Below are 10,241 nucleotides of genomic sequence, written 5' to 3'. Positions count from 1 at the left end.
CGCCCCCTGGCGGAGGAGATCGGAAAAATTAACTTACTCCCTGAAGGTCGCTGTTGCTTGTCTTCGCGTCCCTGGGTACCAGCGCGCATCAATGCCCCTGGCTAGTCATCGTCCTGCTCAGGTCTGTTCTGGATCCAGTTCATCTTTCCCCTTCACTCGTGGGAGAGTGCCCGACGTTTCTCACGAACCGTGGGCGCCTCGACTGCACTGAGTGCTTGGAGTGGGTGAGCGGGCCGGAAGCGCAAGCACAGCATGTTTGCGAATCGCAGATCAGATCAGATCAGTCGCTCAGTCGTGTCCGACTCTTTGCAACCCCATGAACCGCAGCACGCCAGGCCTCCCTGTCCATCACCAACTCCCGGAGTTCACTCAGACTCACATCCATCGAGTCAGTGATGCCATCCAGCCATCTCATCCTCTGTCGTCCCCTTCTCCTCTTGCCCCCAATCCCTCCCAGCCTCAGAGTCTTTTCCAATGAGTCAACTCTTCGCGTGAGGTGGTCAAAGTACTGGAGTTTCAGCTTTAGCATCATTCCTTCCAAAGAAATCCCAGGGCTGATCTCCTTCAGAATGGACTGGTTGGATCTCCTTGCAGTCCAAGGGACTCTCAAGAGTCTTCTCCAACACCACAGTTCAAAAGCATCAATTCTTCGGCGCTCAGCCTTCTTCACAGTCCAACTCTCACATCCATACTTGACCACAGGAAAAACCATAGCCTTGACTAGCCGGACCTTTGTTGGCAAAGTAATGTCTCTGCTTTTGAATAGGCTATCTAGGTTGGTCATAACTTTCCTTCCAAGGAGTAAGCTTCTTTTAATTTCATGGCTGCAGTCACCATCTGCAGTGATTTTGGAGCCCAGAAAAATAAAGTCTGACACTGTTTCCACTGTTTCCCCATCTACTTCCCATGAAGTGATGGGACCGGATGCCATGATCTTCGTTGTCTGAATGTTGAGCTTTAAGCCAACTTTTTCACTCTCCACTTTCACCTTCATCAAGAGGCTTTTGAGTTCCTCTTCACTTTCTGCCATAAGGGTGGTGTCATCTGCATATCTGAGGTTATTGATATTTCTCCCGGCAACCTTGATTCCAGTTTGTGTTTCTTCCAGTCCAGCGTTTCTCATGATGTACTCTGCATATAAGTTAAATAAACAGGGTGACAATATACAGCCCTGACGTACTCCTTTTCCTATTTGGAACCAGTCTGTTGTTCCATGTCCAGTTCTAACTGTTGCTTCCTGACCTGCATACAAATTTCTCAAGAGGCAGGTCAGGTGGTCTGGTATTCCCATCTCTTTCAGAATTTCCCACAGTTTATTGTGATCCACACAGTCAAAGGCTTTGGCATAGTCAATAAAGCAGAAATAGATGCTTTTCTGGAACTCTCTTGGTTTTCCACGATCCAGCGGATGTTGGCAATTTGATCTCTGGTTCCTCTGCCTTTTCTAAAACCAGCTTGAACATCAGGAAGTTCACGGTTCACATATTGCTGAAGCCTGGCTTGGAGAATTTTGAGCAGTACTTTACTAGCGTGTGAGATGAGTGCAATTGTGCAGTAGTTTGAGCATTCTTTGGCATTGCCTTTCTTTGGGATTGGAATGAAAACTGACCTTTTCCAGTCTTGTGGCCACTGCTGAGTTTTCCAAATTTGCTGGCATATTGAGTGCAGCACTTTCACAGCATCATCTTCCAGGATTTGAAATAGCTCAACTGGAATTCTATCACCCTCAGGGCTAAAGTACCAGGCTAGAACCTAGGACTGCTGGGCGGCTGTTGAAAAGTCACGGTCTTCTTTTTAAAGGAACGGAGTAAATTCAGATGGTTAACATGGAAAGAATTTAGCAATGTGTTGCTAAGAAAAAAGGAACAATTTTAGAGACTAATTTGTGGAAAAGATTCCTTGTTTGGAAAACAAAACACACATCAAGAGGACTTGCATAGGCAACAGAGAGAATTCCTAGGAACTCACTGTAAAGTCTCAGTCAGATGACTTACAGAAAATAAATTCAGGGGAAGGGGAAAGAGGCTACCATTTTCACACTTCTGTTTTATTTTAATACATGATTTTAAATTTTTAGGGAATTCTCAGGCAGTCCAGTGGCTAGGACTCGGAGCTTTCACTGCAGTGGCTGGGATTCAATCTCTGGTTGGGTAACTAAGATCCTACAAGCCGCTGTGCATGGCCAGAAATTTTTTTTTAAAAAGTAAAATAAAACTTTTATTAAAAGTATTTTTTGCTTTTGAAATAATGGCATATTTCTGAACTGAACTTCCTTTTACAGATATATGAGATTTTTTGTGACCTTTCAAAATATCACTCAATGAAAATAGAACTTTCTTTTATGAAAATGAAACAGAAGGGGCTTCCCTGGTGGCTCAGTGGTAAAGAATCCACCTGCCAGTGCAGAAGACACTGGTTTGAAACCTCATCTGGGAAGATCCCACATGCTAAAGAGCAATTAAGCCCATCTCTTGAGAGTCCCTTGGACTGCAAAGAGATCCAACGAGTCCATTCTGAAGGAGATCAGTCCTGGGTGTTCTTTGGAAAGAGTGATGCTAAAGCTGAAACTCCAGTCCTTTGGCCACCTCATGCGAAGAGTTGACTCATTGGAAAAAACTCTGATGCTGGGAGGGATTGGGGGCAGGAGGAAGAGGGAACGACAGAGGATGAGATGGCTGGATGGCATCACCGACTCGATGGACGTGAGTTTGAGTGAACTCTGGGAGATGGTGATGGACAGGGAGGCCTGGCGTGCTGCGGTTCATGGGGTCGCAAAGAGTCGGACACAACTGAGAGACTGAACTGAACTGAACTGAACTGAACCACAACTATTGAGCCTCTGCTCTAGAGCCCTTGTGCCACAACTATTGAAGCCCCCACACCCTAGAGCCCCTGCTCTGCAACAAGAGAGCATCAGCACAATGAGAGGCCCGAGCACCTCGAGGGGGAGCAGCCCTGGATCATTGCAGCTAGAGAAAGTCCATACAGCAATGAAGATACAACACAGCCAAAAATAAACAAACAAAATTATGTTAAACATCAAAGAGAAGATACTTAAGTGTGCATTGATTAATATCTTGTGACTAAAATGATGTTATCATCTAGACATGAAAAATAAAGTGAAATAGAATCTCCTAGTTTTTTAGTACAGTTTTTTTTAATTACTGGTGTTTAGAACCATTTTATATTTACAGAAAATCTGAGCAGAAAGTACAGAATTTCCCATATATACCTGCCCACATACAGCCATGCACAATTTGCCTTATTAATATCTTACCTTTTTCTGATAACTTTGTTACAATTAATGAATCAGTATTAACACATTTATTATTACTAAAGTGCAAAATTCTTGGACTTCCCTTGGGGCTCAGCTGGTAAAGAATCTGCCTGCCATGCGGGAGACCTGGGATTGATCCCTGGGTTGGGAAGATACCCTGGAGAAAGGAAAGGCTACCCACTCCAGTATTCTGGCCTGGAGAATTCCATGGACTGTATAGTCCGTGGGGACACAAAGAGTCAAACATGACAGAGTGACTCTGACTTCATAGTTTATTCAGATTCCCTTAGTTGGTTTTCATCTAATGTCCTTTTTTGTTCTAGGATCCTGTCCAGGACACCACAGTACATTTCACTGTCATGTTTTCTTAGGCTCCTTTTGCTGTGACACAGTTTCTTCCGGTGACCAGCGAGCACACTGTGTACCTTCCTTCCAGCAGTGTGCGCGCGCGCGTGCGCGGTCATTTCAGTCGTGTCCGACTCTTTGCAACCACATGGACTGGAGCCCACCAGGCTCCTCTGTTACTGGGATTTTCCAGGCAAGAATACTGGACTGGTTGCCATTTCCTCCTCCAGGGGATCTTCCTAACCCAGGGATTGAACCCATATCTCCTGCATTGTAGGTGGATTCTTTACCCACTGAGCCACCTGGGAATCCCTCCAAAGAGCTCACTGCCTCCAATTCCTCTCCTCCCACTCTCTCCCAAAGCCACTCCAAGTCCACCCCCTATTCATTCCTCCAAAACCACAGCTGTAAAGGTCATCCATGAACTCCAGGTTGCTAAATCCCATGGCCAGTTCTCAGCCTTATTTAACCTGATTGGACACATTTTCTTCCTTAGAGCCTCATCTCTTCTCCACATTTATTTCCCATTCTTTCCTATTGTCCTACCTCCCTGGACACTCCTCCTTAGCTCCTCTTCTAATTCTGCTTCACCTCCTGACTTATATATAATGAGTGCCCAGGGCTCAATCCTGACACCTTTTCCCTTCCTGATAAAAACCTGCTCTCTGGTCATCTCATCCAGTCTCATGGCTTCTGTGCTGTCTATACCGACAGAGGCTCCTGTATTCCCATTATCTACTCGCCATCTCCCCCGGAGAGCTGACAGCCATTTCGATTTAACGTGCTAAAGCTGAACTCTTTACTTTTCCTCCCAAACTTGTTCCTTGCATAACTGTCTTCATCTCAGTAAATGACACTTCCATTAGCCAAGTTGCTCAGGCTAAAAATCTAGGACTCGTCCTTGACTCCTCTCAAAATCCACACCCAGTACCTGCTTCCTCACCCCCACTGATACCCTGGGGTGAGAAGGAAAGGACAAAGACAACCAGGAAGTGTGATGTGGTAGATGTTGTTTCAAGAGATTGGTCAAAAAGGAAATGCTACTGAAAGGTCAAGTACAAGTAATGGTCATTGCAATGATTTGGCAAGAGTCTTGAATGAGTCACTGATTTTCTGAAATTTACTTGGCATATGGGGGGAGGTGAGATCAAAATAGCTTTTCCCCCCTAAATTGCAAGCAGATTTTTGTAACAGCAATTTTGTTTTGTTTTGTTGTCCATGCCGTGCTGTACACAATATCTTATTTCCCCAAGCAGGGATCGAATCCACACCCCTGGCAGTGGCAATGTGGAGTCCTAGTCGCTGGACCACCAGGGAGGTGCTGAAACAGCAATTCCTGACTAGGCCTCCTTTCTCTATCCATCTCTGAGACTCCTTTTATTTCCCCCAGAAAGTCTCAAAACTAGAAAGCAGGTCCACGTAGGCTGTCTGAGAGGGCTCTAACACTCACCTTATTCTTCTCACTCAATATTTGTTTGATATACACTTAAGCTTATTGGTCTTGATTTTTTCTTTTTATGTTTTTATTTTAGTGTTTAAATCATGCTAACATGTACATAACATTTAGCATCTTTATTATTGCATCTTAATTATTACAGTTAAGTGTGTATTAATTACAGTGGTATTGCTGCTGCTGCTGCTGCGTTGCTTCAGTCGTGTCCGACCCTGTGCGACCCCATAGACGGCAGCCCACCAGGTTCCCCCGTCCCTGGGATTCTCTAGGCAAGAACACTGGAGTGGGGTGCCATTTCCTTCTCCAATGTATGAAAGTAAAAAGTAAAAGTGAAGGCGCTCAGTCGTGTCTGACTCTTCGCGACCCCATGGACTGCAGCCCACCAGGCTCCTCCATCCATGGGATTGCAGTTCAGTGGTTATAACTTGGTGTTTTCACTGCCGAAGCCTAGGTCGATCCCTGGTCTGGGAAGTAAGATCCTGCAAGCTGCATTATGTGGCAAAAAAATATACATATATATTGTGCAACCATTACCACTATCTACTTTCAAAACTTTTCTTCATACCAAACAGAAACTCTATTTCCATTAAGCAATAACTCACAATTTCCACTTTCCTTGAATCTCTAACAACCTCTATTCTACTTTCTGTCTCAATGAACTTGTCTAGTCTAGGTACCTCATATAACTGGGATCATACAGTATTTGTTGTTTAAAAGATAACAGGCCCCAAATAGAGTCACTTATGCTAAGCAGCATGCCACCAAACCAAGTCTTAATTTTAGCTTGGCCTCTCCTAGAAATTAACTCTTAAAGCAGTTGAGTAGGAATCACCTGATCAATACTACTTCATCTGCCTGATAAACCATGCCATTCCCTAAAGGACAAGAAATTTGCAGTAATCAACTGCTTTTTTTTTTTGCCAACTATAGTATCTTTGTTCATACTCCCTTTTACTTATAAAAGTCTTCCACTTTTGTTCAGTTCCTGGGAGTTCTTTTCTTTTCTAATATTTATCTATTTACTTACTTAGGTGGTGTGCCAGGCCTTTGTTGCTGTACACCCGCAGAATCCTTAGCTGTGGCCCAGGGATCGAACCCAGGGCCCCTGCATTGGGAGTGTGGGTCTTAACCCCTGAGCCACCAAGGAATGGTTGAACTCTTTCCTATCTGCCAGATTGGATGTGCCTGATTTGAATCAAATTTTGTTCAAATAAACTCTTAAAAATTTCAGCATGCCTCTGTTTATCTTTTAACATTGTCCTTTTATGCTTGGCTTATTCCACTTAGCATGATGTTTATCTGTTCATCTGTAGGTGGACATGGGCTCTTTCCACCTTTTGGCTATTGTGAATAATGCTACACTGAACGCCCACTGACATACAAGCATCTGTGTGAGACCCTGCTTTCAATTATTTTGGTATTTACAGAGGAGTGGAATTGCTGGGTCATATGGTAATTCTATTCATTATTTTTTGAGGAATCACCAAATTTTTCTAATAGTGGTTGTGCCATTTTACATCCCTGCCAGTGATGCAAGAGTGTTCTAATTTCTCATATTTTCACCAATATTTGTAATTTTCCATTTTTGCCCTCATAATAGCCATCCTAATGGGGATGATATCATATCTCACTGTGGTTTTGATTTGTATTTTCATAATGACTAGTGATGTTGAGCATCTTTTCAGGTGGTTATTGGCCACTTGTATATCATCTTTAGATAACATCTATTCAAGTCCTTTGCCCATTCTTGAATTTGGTTGGTTGGTGTCGTTGAATTGTAGGAATTCTTCGGGTATCCTGGATATTAGTCCCTCATTAGATATACAGTTTGCAAATATTTTCTCCCATTTTGTGAGCTCCCTTTTGACTTCCTTGATAGTGTTCTTTGATGCACAGATTTTTTATTCTGATGAAATCCAATTTATCTATTTTTTTCATTACCTGTTCTTTTAATGCCAAACTTAACAAATCATTGCTTTTCTCTAAGAGTATGAAAATTGCATCTATGATTTCTTCTAAGAGTTTTATAGTTTTAACTTTTGAATTTAAATCTTTGATCCTTTTATTTGTATATGATGTCAGGTAAGGCTCTAACTTCATTCTTTTGTATTTGGATATTGAGTTTTCTCAGCACCATTTTTTGAAAAGATTCTCTTTTCCCCATTAAATGGCCTTGGCACTCTTGAAAATCAACCGAACATGCATGTGAAGATTTATTTCTGGGCTTTCTATTTCATTGGTCTGTCTGTCTTACTCGTACGCCAATACCACACTGTTTTGATTCCAGTACATTTATAGTACATCTTGGAAATCAGAAAGTGAGTCCCCCAACTTTCTTCTTCTTTTCCAAAATTGTTCTGGCTATTTAGAGTCCCTTGAGATTCCATATAAACTTTAGGATGGGCTAGTCTATTTCTCTAACAAAACACTATTGGGATTTTCATAGGGATTACCTTGAATCTGTAGACCACTCTGGGTAGTATTGCCATTTTAACAATACGAAGGCCTACAATCAAAGAACATGGAATGTCTATTTATCTAGATTTTCTTTAATTTCTCTCAGCAGCATTTTGAAGCAAGAAGCAATCAGGCAGCACCTTCAGCACTTCCCTTGGAAATTTCATCTGCTAAATATTCAAGTTCATCATTTACAAGTTCTGCTTTCCATTCAAAATGGGTTATGATCCCACTAAGCTTCCCACGACTATTTAACAAAGATTCCTCTTACTCCTTGTTTCCAGTAACACGTTCCTATCTTTCTTCTGAGCCCTATCTGGCAACATTCTTAATGTCCACATTTCTGCTAACAGCTGGTTGAAGACACTTTTGGCTTTTTCTGTTATGCTCACCGACTCAATGGACATGAATTTAGGCAAACTCCAGGAGATAGTGAAGGACAGGGAAGATTAGCGTGCTGCAGTCCATGGGGTTGCAAAGAGGTGGACACAACTTAGTAACTGAACAATTGTGCTCTCTGACATCCTTTCAGTCTTTGCTCACTACTCAATTCCACAGCCACTTCCACATTTTTAGGATTTGTTACAGCACTATCTCTCACTCTTGATACCAACATCCATAGTAGTTTTCTACTGCTGCTACAACAAATCACCACAGACTTAATTGCTTAGAAGAAATCAAATTTATTATCTCACAGTTCTGTAGGCCCCAGATCCAATATGGATGTCATCGGGCTAAAATCAAGGCATGAGCAGGGCTGTTGTTTCTTTCTGGAGGCTCAAGCAGAGTCTGTGCCCTTGGTCATTCAGGTTGTTGGCAGAACTAAGATCCTGGTGGTTGAAGGACTGAGGTTTCTGTTTTCCTGCTGGCAGTTACCCAAGGGTCATTCCCAGCTTCTAGAGGCCATCTGGATTCCTTGGATCTTTGGGTGGTGGAAGATCTCTGCCACCATCTTCAAAGCTGGCAGCAGACGATTAGTACCTCATACTTTGACCAACTCTCCTGCCCTCCTCTTCCACTTCTTAGGGCTCATGCAATTACACTGGGCCCACCAAAATAATCCAGAACAATCTTCCCATTGTAATGTCTTTCAGCTTAATTCCAGCTTCAAAATCCTTTCTTCTATGGACTATAATATATTTATAGATTCCATGGATATCTTGAGGACTATTGTTCTGGCCTACTGCAGACTCTCTTTGACCAACTCCTGCCCCCATCCCCAGCCTGCTGTCTCCTGTGCCTCAGATTTCCTTCTCTCCCCTGAAATCCTGAGCACCTTACAGTTCCTGCAACAGGTCAAAGTCTCTTTCCCCACCTGGCCCTTGTATGTGCTTATCCTTCTGCCTGGAGCTCTCCTCCTCCTCTCATCACCCCACTCATCCTTCAGGTCCCAGCAGTCAGCCCTGCTCCACCCCAACTGGGCTAGCATACCTCTCTGCAGAGAAATTGCCTTTTTGAGTCTGCTTCACCACCACCTCCACCCTACCCTGTCTGTGAGTGGGTGAGGAAGGAGCCAGTTCTCCTCTGTACATCAGCAGAACCTGATGCCTAGCCTATGGTAGAGCCCCAACCAGTAATGCTGAAGAAGCTGAAGTTGAACGGTTCTATGAAGACCTACAAGACCTTTTAGAACTAACACCCAAAAAAGATGTCCTTTTCATTATAGGGGACTATAATACAAAAGTAGGAAGTCAAGAAACACCTGGATAACAGGCAAATTTGGCCTTGGAATATGGAATGAAGCAGGGCAAAGACTAATAGAGTTTTGTCAAGAAAATGCACTGGTCATAACAAACACCCTCTTCCAACAACACAAGAGAAGACTCTATACATGGACATCACCAGATGGTCAACACCAAAATCAGATTGATTATATTCTTTGTGGCCAAAGATGGAGAAGCTCTATACAGTCAGCAAAAACAAGACCAGGAGCTGACTGTGGCTCAGACCATGAACTCCTTATTGCCAAATTCAGACTGAAATTGAAGAAAGTAGGGAAAACCACTAGACCATTCAGGTATGACCTAAATCAAATCCCTTATGATTATTCAGTGGAAGTGAGAAATAGATTTAAGGGCCTAGATCTGATAGATAGAGTGCCTGATGAACTATGGAATGAGGTTCGTGACATTGTACAGGAGACAGGGATCAAGACCATCCCCATGGAAAAGAGATGCAAAAAAGCAAAATGGCTGTCTGGGGAGGCCTTACAAATAGCTGTGAAAAGAAGAGAAGTGAAAAGCAAAGGAGAAAAGGAAAGATATAAACATCTGAATGCAGAGTTCCAAAGAATAGCAAGAAGAGATAAGAAAGCCTTGTTCAGCAATCATTGCAAAGAAACAGAGGAAAACAACAAAATGGGAAAGACTAGAGATCTCTTCAAAGAAAATCAGAGATACCAAAGGAACATTTCATGCAAAGATGGGCTCGATAAAGGACAGAAATGGTATGGACCTAACAGAAGCAGAAGGTATTAAGAAGAGATGGCAAGAATACACAGAAGAACTGTACAAAAAAGATCTTCATGACCCAGATAATCACGATGGTGTGATCACTGACCTAGAGCCAGACATCCTGGAATGTGAAGTCAAGTGGGCCTTAGAAAGCATCACTACGAACAAAGCTAGTGGAGGTGATGGAATTCCAGTTGAGCTATTTCAAATCCTGGAAGATGATGCTGTGAAAGTGCTGCACTCAATATGCCAGCAA

Source organism: Bubalus kerabau, chromosome 20, assembly GCF_029407905.1.
Source record: "Bubalus kerabau isolate K-KA32 ecotype Philippines breed swamp buffalo chromosome 20, PCC_UOA_SB_1v2, whole genome shotgun sequence".
Classification (NCBI taxonomy): Eukaryota; Metazoa; Chordata; class Mammalia; order Artiodactyla; family Bovidae; genus Bubalus; species Bubalus kerabau.
Note: the sequence above shows the minus strand (reverse complement) of the source record.